The sequence below is a fragment of the Cynara cardunculus genome (genome assembly GCF_001531365.2).
Source record: "Cynara cardunculus var. scolymus isolate 2C chromosome LG 5, CcrdV1, whole genome shotgun sequence".
NCBI classification, from domain to species: Eukaryota; Viridiplantae; Streptophyta; class Magnoliopsida; order Asterales; family Asteraceae; genus Cynara; species Cynara cardunculus.
Window position 1 is genome coordinate 33,137,381 of NC_037532.1, and position 11,096 is coordinate 33,148,476.

Sequence of the window (11,096 nt, forward strand, 5' to 3'; positions counted from 1 at the left end):
GTCCTGGTCCCGATCAAAAAAGTTGAGTCGGATCAAGCTTTATTGTAACCGGTTATGTGCCGTCGGTCCCGGTCATTAAAAAATATTTTTTTTAATTTTATTTTTTTAATGATATATTTTAATACATTATAAAATTTGTAATTGAGTCACTCAAAGACACTTTAAAAATGCGTTTTAATATGATTAAAATAACAGTGTCTTACAAAATATAGCCAGAAACCGATAATTGTGAACGTTTTTTGCGTTTTTTGCGAATCGAGAACTTGGTATGTAAATCCCTCAACCAAGACACTTATATATAGTGTTTAGAAAGCAAAAAATACAAAAACTGCCCAAAAAAACGACTGCATTTTTTAAAAAATAGCTACATTTTTTAAAGATCGGGTCGGGCCGGGCCATAACCGGTCCCAGCCCCGCGAAACACCCCAAATCCATAACCGGTCTCAGATTTCGGTCCTATAACCAGTCCCGGACCGGGCCGGACCTGTTTGGCCATTACTAAATCCAACACATGCACGAAACTTAATCGATTCAGATATTATAATTAAGAAAACTGTTATATGTTGTCAATAAGCCCATGGGCACCAAATCTGGCAATGGGCTTCAAGTCAATATGTCCTTGAATCATATCTATGATAAACATTATAGTAGAAAATATCACAAACTAATAAGTTTTTTTATCAGCAGCTTAATAAATTTAATACGATATACAATTTATTTAGTAATTTTTAAGGGTGCTTTATGCAGAACGTCGGGTTTTTCCAAACCCGTCACACCCAATAAAAATTTACACTCCTTCCATCTAAAAAAAAGACCATTCTTAATCTATACAGACATATTAATCGACACATACATTTTTATTTGTACAGATTGGTGGAAAACCAACCAAACAGACTCTTACTTTGTATTATAATAATATGATCTGATTATTTTTAAAAGCAAGACAATAATATTGAAAAGAAAACGTGAAAGTACAAGAAAACAAAAGATACAAATTCTACAAGAAGTAGAAAACAAGTCGTTACCCAACAAAAAGAGAGATGAAACACATAGCATAAGCTTGAAACAAGATTAAAGCGGATACAACGGAAACAAAACAAAGCCAAACCAACAACAATACAAACCAACCTAAGCTAGCAACCAGTTGCACTTAGGGGTGTTCATCCAAATCGTCAAACCGATGAAATCGCCCACATCGCACTGCACCACAGTGTAAAGCACGGTTTAGAACTTTCACGATGCGGTTTGCATTTGCGGTTTATGGTTTTGAGTTATCAAATCGCGGTTCAAACGATATTGCACCGCATATTTTGTATATATATTTTTAATTTTATAATATATATATATATATATATATATATATATATATATGTATATATATATATATATGTGAGTGTGTGTGTGTGTGTGAGAGAGAGAGAGAGAGAGAGAGAGATTTATTATTTATGTAATATTTTTGGACTTTGCATTTTGGACTTGGAGTTTAATCCAATTGGCAATTTCAATGAATTAACTTACTAGTTTTGGACTATTTTTAATTATGCAATATGTATTTGGGAATCGGATGTATTAAAACTCTTTTTAATACGACCACTTTGTCGTTGATTTTATAATATATTTTTAAACTTATAAATTTCAGATTGTAGACATAAAGTGCAATAGGGACAAACCGCATAAACCGCACTGTACTGCATTTTATGGTATGGTTTGGTGTGGTTTGAGATTTATGCAGTGCGGTTTACAGTTTGAGAAAATGCTCAAACCGCATATATTATGCGGTTTACAATTTGACCCTAAACCGCACCGCAAACACCCCTAATTGTAGTAAAAAGCACAACCCTACATATGTCCAACAAAACCTTGCCATGTTATAATCGTAGAATTTTTAAACAACTTTAAAGAAATGGTAACAACCTACCAATAAAAAAATTAAGAACATGATTCGCTTTAAGAAATCAATTGCGTGTTCTACTGAATTTATTAATTTTGTGGACCCTATTTATGGTTCTATTAACGTTATAAGTCATATCATAATTATAAGATGCTAAAATCATATTGAATATATTCCAAAACGCTCGTGATTGTCATGTCGTTTTAATCTAGTCATCAAGCAAGCGACCGAAGGTCACAAGTCACAACTAACTGATTTTTATAGGAAAACAAGAGTGTTTACACATTTATACATGTTTATTGCGTGATTAAAACAACATGATTGGATATAACTGCAATTCATGTCTTGAAATAAAATACAGAATTTTTGTTAAGGGTGTGCTAAGAAGCCCTTAAATTGTTGATGGTCTTTAACCAAACTAAGGAGCCGTTTACCTAAATGCTTACTCAGTAAGTGCTTAACATTAGGAGTCAACATTATAATTTATTTTATTGGGTAAGACTGTAGTATATCAAAATGTATCATATGCAACAATTTACCTGGTAAGTGCTTACCCGAGTAAGAGTCGTCATCCTCACTTACCAGGCAAGATTTTTGGCCCTTGTCATTTTCATCCGGTGAGGAAAATTACCCGGTAAGTACTTATCGTGTAAGTGTTAGTAAACCGCCCCTAATGCTAGTTACAATTTTTTTTCACTCATTGATTATAAATTGAAAATTCAGTAAATTGCTGGGTTAATATTGTAATATAAGTTTTCTGATTTTGTTATGCATTTATACTGTCAATGTTTATATGTTACATAGAGCTGTGTATTTAGTGTTTACATACAACTTTAAATAAATCGAGTATTCTTATATACGGTAATGATTAGGCGATTTGTACGGTGAATTATAATGGACGAAATCATCAGACTTCATAGCATGTCTTGTCCTCTTAGAAACCATTTTAGGATCGACAACATCAACATGATAGCCCAAATGGTGAACTTGTCGGATCAGAATTGTATGGTTGTTTTACGACAACTTTGTGTTTTCTTCATACTCTTTCTATTGTCATTACTGGAAAAATCTACCTAAAGCTTGTTAGCCTGCCAACATTTTGATCTGATTCCATGGATTGTACACGTCCATAACAGATGTTAGGTCTTTCATTAAATCAAGGGTATTTGGATTTTTTTTAATTATCTTTAAAATTTTATATTAAAAAATTTATGGTAATATTTTATAGAGAAAATTATGTTTTTTTTGTTTCTATGCTTTTGAAAATACAATTTTCATCCCTATAGTTTATAATTTATTATTGTTTCTTTCTTATAATTTAAACTTTATTGCTTTTTTTGTCCCTACAGTTTATAGTTTATTTCTATTTTAGGGGTCGTTTACTAAACATTTACTTGGTAAGTGCTATTATCGGATAACATGAAAAGGGTCAAGAATCTTATCAGGTAAGAGCAATGAAAAGGATAGAGAGTCTTACCCGGTAAGTAAGGATGACGACTCTTACCCAATTTACCAAATGAGAGTGTCCCGTCTCATCAACTCTCTTAATTACAATTCCAACCCCTGAATTATAGGAAGGTTTACACATACAACCCTAATCTTTCATAAAAATAGCATTACCCTGCATCCATTTCCATTGTCATATATATTCATAGAGATGGCCCATTAAAGAGAACATATAAAGCCCATTACAAAATTGATTCAACCCCCTTTTCAATTTGTACATTAGGATGAAGAAACTAAATTTTCATCTATATTTTTTCAATTAATTCAAGATATTTAATCAAAAATTATTTTGCGTATACGGTATAATGCATGCGAAAAACACCATATATAATATGTATGCCGAAATTACGACATGTTCGTATTTTTTTTAGTTACAAATGGTCATTATAAATATCTTGTTACACTAATCATTTAAAACGAGAGAGTTTATTGAGTTTTGTGTAATTTTTTCTTTAATTAATTAATATAAAGAATACTTGTAACGAATTTTTCATATTAATCTATACTATATTATAAAACATTTGATAAAAACTCTTAAAACCATTTTTTATGCATGAAATACTGTTTGTTGATGCATATTACTTAAAATTCAAGATTACAAGTAAATTGTGCGTAAATACAACTTACTAAAGCTCCTTGTTTGAATTCGTGTAACTAACTGCGGATCAATATAATCAAATAAAAGATAAACATCTCATTTTAAAATATAAAAAAATCTAAAATATAATTAGGATAATTATCGAGTTCTAACAAAATAATTAATTATTATCTTTATAAGAAAATTATATTATTAAACTAAATATAAATTACTTCGTTATTGAACCTAAATTAAATTATAATAAAAAATTGAATTAAAAAATTACACAAAAAAATGAGGAATTTTAAATAGTTAATTTGTTATTAATATCGATATATTTTTGTCAACTTTTTATGATATTGAAAAATAAAAACATCATTATTTTTTTCAAAATCACATAACACTATATTATAATATCGACTGAGATAAAGAATAAAATGAAATATTAAAATCAAAATGTATCTTACTCCATTGGACGAGTATTCTTCTAGTTATTATAAAACATATAGATTAAGCACTTAAAATCATTTATTATGCACAAAGTACAATTAATAAATGCACATTACTTAAAATTCAATATTACAAGTTTACATTGCATGAATACAAATTCTAAAGCTTTATATTTATATCTATCGGTTAAATTGATATCGATATCTTGACAATTAACAGAGAAACATAATATCTAATACCGGATAAATATCTCATTTATTTAATTAGATGTAGTATCGTTTTATCTTCAAATTTAAAATATCTTAGATATAGTTAATATTTTAGTAAAACAAATATATCAAAAGATAAACATTTTATTTGTTTTTAATTTAAACCAGTATTGATAATTTTGTTTTTAGTTTTTTATCGGATTACCATAACGTATGTATTTAACTATTTATGTTTATCAAAACACGTTACTTAATATTAAAGATTTCATGTTAATGATGTATATATATAATTTTATAAAGCTTAATATTTGGATTCATATAAATAATGGATAAAATACATCAAATATAGGATAAACATGTTATATATTTGAATGTACTGAACTAACTGATAAACATAATCAAATATATGATAAACACAGTTTCATTTTGAATTTAAATTATATAAATATAACTAACTTTTTAATTAAACATATTATATGAAAAATAATTATTCTATATTATGTTATCGGATTATCGTTAATCAAAGCACATTATTTGAGATTTAAGATTTCATGTTAATGATGCACATATATAGCTTCGTAAAGTTTTATATTTAAATTCATATAAATAATGGATAAAATATAATCAAATACATGATAAACATGTTATATATTTGAATGCATTGAACTAACTGATAAACATTATCAAATACAAGATAACTACAGACTCTTTTTAAATTTAAATTATTTAAATATACCTAGTTTTTTAATCAAACAAATTATATGGAAAATAATTATTTTATTGTTTTTAATTTCATATCTATTTTCTTTAATTTGATATCTATATTTATACATGAAACTGATAAACATAATCAAATATAAGATAAACATCGCATATCAATTTTTAATTAAACTTTATTACCGCTTTATCTTTAAAGATTTTCTCACATTTCCGGCATTTCTTTTCTCCCGTTGTTATCAAAATTTACTTAACATGTTTATTTTTTATTCATAGAAAAAATTGTAATAAATAACAATAAAAGATGTATTATATGAATTTTGAAATTACATTTATACTAAAACCAGTCCAAAACTTTCTCACTCTTAAGGTTCGAGTTTTCGAGTTCATTATCAATCCCTTACAACCTTAAAGGTATTTGAAAAGCGGTTGTCTGGAATGTTGAGTGTTTTATTTGGAGGGGAAGGAATGTTTGTGTCTGTAAAAGGGCTGCTTTGACCTTGGATATATCTGGTGATATCAAATCTCAGTCCTACTGTTAGGTTTCTTTATGACATCTGCAACAGATTCTCTAAAACATAGAAAATTAAGGTTTTATTCTCTGTATTATTCTAAAAAAAATAGAAAAAAGAACATGAAAAAACTACAAATTTAGAAAATTTTCTAGAACTTCATCTCATGAGAGATAATGATTTTTTATTCATTTCCACCAATTATTATTGAAATATTATTATGTAATATAAAGTTTTTTTAAAACTGTATTGGGATGATAAAATCAGATAATATTTTATTAATGTAATTATGTTGAGATCTCTAAAATAAAGAATTTGTTAGAGTTGAATGTAATTTGTTGAATTTCATTTATCTATTTAAGAGAAATTATTGACAATCTGTCGGAGATGCCCGAAAGACACAAATCATTCATTAAATCATGGACTAATTGGATTGGCTCTCCGCACATGACTTCAAATTAATTACTTATAGACGTTGGGCTTTCGTGTTTTGGTTTTCTAGGGGTGTTGCGAGTTTTTGGTTTTGTGTTCTTTTTTGTTTCGTTAGAGCATTTCTAACAGATGGAGAAGTAAATAGTCAAAAGAATCATCGAGTTTTTTTTTTCATTCTTACGGTAATTAAATTACAAGATAACTATAAATTGTTCATTCTCTCTAACGACTATTAATTTTTTTTTTCGATGAGGGGAGTTTTTTTAATCCGTTTTTTGTTTTTTACCCAATTAAAATCGATTTTTATGATTTAGGTCTTTGTGAGTTTTGGTTGGATAAAAAATCGTTTAACCCGATTTTTAATGACCATCAGAGGGACCAAATTTGTAGTTTACTTTTAAAATAAATCAAAATCTAGGAAAAACAAAGATTTTCTCCACATAACCACAAGGGTGGTACCTGATTGGTTTGAGCTTGACTCCAAATATCAAAAGTATCAGGAGGTCGCAGGTTCAAATACAAAGAGAGATAAAAATCCCCTTGTGGCCACGGAGGTTCAAATGCGTGACTCCGGGCTATCTGCAAAGCATATGGTTGTTATGAAATTATCGGTTCGGATAACGGGTTGGATATCGAGGTTAATAAAAAAAAAAAGATTTTCTCCACATTTGATTTGTGAAAATACTTTCGAAGATTTAAATCAGAAAATTCCGTTTTGGGAACTAATTTAGCCAACAATAAAGTGGCACGTGGCAGAAGATGCATAGGTTGAGAGTGTACATTTGGAAGACAGACAATAGTGGTGGACCGTAATAAAAGGGTCAATAGTTTTTTCCTTTTTTCTGTTGGGTAAAAACGGTGTCGTATATGGTCAATGATTGACTGAGATGGGATTCTCGTGAGTGTACCATTGTGTCAGTCCAGCTGGATTCCAACGCCGTGATGGGTTCTGTGTTACTGTCTAAACGGTGCCTTGTTCTTTGCATTTGCATGTAAATAAAAACTCTTTATCATCTTTGATTAAAAATGTTAAATTTTAATACTCTCCGTTAAGGGTGTTCAAAAATCCGACCAACCCGATCAATCTAACCTAATCCAACATAAAATAACTCAATTTGAAGCAATTCGATGTTTAATCGAGTTATAAAATTGTCAAACCGTAGGTATTGAGTTTATATTAGGTTGCTATTATTTGAACCCAACTAAACCCGATGAACCTGATATCCTTTTATTTCTTAGATTTAATATGATTGTTGAATTTCTATTGATATGTACATTAGACAATTATACTATCATGTATGCTCTTCATATACACATATTTTCAATCTAATCACATCTTTATATAACTCATTCGTATATATGTTCAGTAACTGTGAACATATATATATATATAAATTGAGAAAATTAACTGAATGTGATATACGTAAGAAGTATGATAAGTTATATCAAATGGTCGATGATGAAAAATAAATTATGAGTAAAGAAATAATATATTCTAAGTTATAAGAATATTTTAATGTATCAAAGTATCGACCCCGACCAACCCGTACGGATTGGGTTGGGTTAAGATTTTTCAAACCACAAGCATTGGATTGGGTTGTTCAAATGTCTTCAACCTGATCAACCCAACCCCTGAGCACCCCAATCTCCGTCTTTTGTTATAAAACAAATGTTTATATTATTATTTTTTATTTTATTTTTAAATAATTTAAAATTAAATATCCACCTCTTCACTTTATCCTTAGGAGATGAATAATATTTTTTTTCTTTATAATTAAAGGTAAATTTATTATTTTATTAATTAAAAATATAAGTAATTACACATTCTTAAATATATTCTTCACATGTATTTTTATAAACTAGTGGTGTACCCGCGCGATGCAGCGCGGGTAAATCACAATTTTGAATATGGTAAGAACTAAAAATCTTACTCGGTAAGAACGAGGCAAGGACTGAGAGTCTTACCTGGTAAGTGAAGGCAATGACTCTTACCACGGTCAGCTCTTACCGGATAAATTGTTGCATAGAAAGTCGTTTTTGTTGACTAAAATCTTACCCGGTAAGTAAATGATAATATTGAATTTTACCAGATAAGTGTTTGATAAACGGCACCAAAGTTTTACAATACAATATAATGTATACAAAAACTTATTTCTAATTGAAAATCCATGTAAGAGCCTTAATAACAATCTTACTCGCTTGCTTGACCATATTCTTAGTACCGGTAGTTTGGCACGTTGATATTTTAGTCAAACTTGAAGTAAAGAATGGCATCCCTTGTGAGAGACATATTTCAATTCATGAGAAAATGTATTTGCAAAAAGTAAGCAGACTAAGAAAAGTTGGTTATATGGTTTTAATATCATAAGCATACAAGCTTCAAGTAGTAGATGATATATGAAGGTAGTGGGTTACCAGGAGGTTTAATTGGTCAACATATCTTAACAAACTACATGAATGAAAATGAAAAAGCAAAGCATGAATCATTTTATTAAATACAAGAAACTTACTCCTGTAAATTGCAGTGTTCTAACCATCCCCACTTTTGCAATCTTGGGAGGAAACTGTATTATATGAACTTACATGATATAATGAGCCCCAAAGCTAGCATCACTACAAGAAAAATAACCTTTAGAGAAGATTCTGTTTTGTACTTAAAATTCTTAAAAGCTTCTCTAAAGGCTTTAGAGAAGCTTTTCATTTCCGTCAACAAGTTTCTCTATGTAAGGGTAGGTAAAAGTTTTAGGGACGGTTTTCGAAGGGTATGTTTTTTGTAGCTTTTAGAGACTTTTTTAGGGCTTTAGATACACTTCAAAACTTCTCTAAAGGTTAGTTAACTTTTTTATAAAAACTTCTCTAAATGTATTTATTAGTGACACTTTTCAAGTATTAATGACGGTTTATAAACGTCTCTAAAAGGTGTTTTCTGAGAAGGTTTACAAAAAAACTTCTCTAAAGATATTGGCTTTAGTGACATTTTACCTAAACCTTCTCTAAAGATATTGGCTTTAGTGACATTTTACCTAAACCTTCTCTAAAGATGTCCTTTAGTTACACTCTACAAATCTTCTCAAAAGATTATCTTTATATACAAATAATCAAAACCTTCTCTAAATCTTATCTCTAGATACACTTTTAAAATATCAATTCTTTCTCTAAAGGGCATGTTATTATTATTTTTCATCCATATTCAAGATCTATATTTGTATATAATTATATATTATATTAATCAATAAAAACAACATAAAAATCTCAAAGCAATAAATTGATATAAATTTATAATATAAAAAAATAAGTTCAAAACAATCCCCAACATTCAATCAWTCTATAAATCCATTTTCTAACATCCGCCCTAAACTCCTCGCAAAACTTGATACTCTACCTATCACCTGCCATCTCTTTTCTAACTTTTTTATAGTCTGCGTGAGTAGAACCACGTTTGTTACTTTGCCTAGATGATGAAGCCTCGTCTGATTGCAAGGTGTCTGCAAAGGTGTTAGCCATAATGCAATAATTTCATGTGAACCGCTAACTGTGACAATTTCCCTCTTTATCTACAAGTCAATAAGCCATCAGAACATTTCAATAGCATAGTTATAGTATGTAAAAATTTGACTGTTTTACTACTTTGATGGATGATCAACAATCTAATTGTGATGGTTATAGTATGTAAGATAGTGTGTGCATCTGCAGCTGTGTGATCATGATTAGTATGGGAGAACGTAAAACCTTTAATAACCCGCATGTTCTCAGAAGAGTAGTGTTCTGTTCTTCTAGCTAGATTTGCTTCTAATTTGGACTGCAAAACGTAAATGTTTAAAGAAAGAATAACATATTAGCATGTATTAAGTCAATGGATCAGTTTGTAGACAGGGTTTAGTGCAACARCTATAAGATAATTTCTTTTAGAAAATGGGTATTGACATTATCCAAGTTCTTTCATCGATATCTATACCCTGCAAATCCCAGATTCTAAGCATAAAATGGTAGTACTTTGTGCTTTATGATTTCTAATTAAGATATAGGTCTAAATGCTTATTGGYGTAGTATAGCTTACTGGTGAAGTGTTTCCATGCTATTTTTGCTWATCTTCATTTAGAGCATATATGGAGCCTGGGTAAATATTTTACACTGCAGGCACATATTTTCTGTTATCTTTCATGAAGTACTTATTGAACATTAGAAACTCCAGCAAAACAATTTCTTCAACAACTCAAGTGAAAGATTAAGATCATAGATAACATAAAATCATATCAAAACAATACAACAACTAAACCCTGGGAGTGGAAAAAAGAACCTGATGAGATTTTTGAACAATTTTAGTTTGTTAACAGGACTGTGTTGCTCTCGTTTGAACAGATGGATGGCTTTGTATTCATAATCAAGTCCTGTTGGCAAACGACAAACAACAAACTCAAGTTAAATATCTGTAATTGAAATGCTTATTAGGAGCGTGTACAAACCAACACAATACGCAATCTCAGGAGAAGAGAAGTGGGAAGAGAAGTGGTAATAAGAATTCACTTACGTAGGAGTGATGGTGTCTGCCCATTGGTGTAGCCAGTCTACTGAAATCCACCAAAATGACTCCACAGATGATTGAACAGAGGCTTCAGAGATAACTGACTGAACCTCCTGTCGTCGCTCTGCAATGAGAGCCAATTTGGCCTCTTTCTTTGTTTTATATTGCTGACAAGATTCAAGATATGACTTATTCAACTCATTGACTTCCTTCATAAGATGAGATGGAAGATAAGCATCAGTTTGCAAAGAAATGGAATTTCCATCCTTCGGTATCCCTC

General features: G+C 29.8%; 1 long non-coding RNA gene across 2 annotated transcripts; it reads right to left on the reverse strand.

Annotated features, from left to right (window-relative positions):
* Positions 1-9,605: 9,605 nt before the first annotated feature.
* Positions 9,606-11,019, reverse strand: LOC112513678. 2 transcript variants are annotated; one of them, XR_003069290.1, is made up of 4 exons: positions 10,823-11,019; positions 10,592-10,682; positions 10,024-10,093; positions 9,606-9,848 (listed from the first exon to the last, which is right to left on the reverse strand). It is a non-coding gene; the product is annotated as an uncharacterized LOC112513678 (long non-coding RNA). The 2 variants fall into 2 exon arrangements; XR_003069289.1 differs by having other exon boundaries at positions 9,606-10,093.
* Positions 11,020-11,096: the final 77 nt, after the last annotated feature.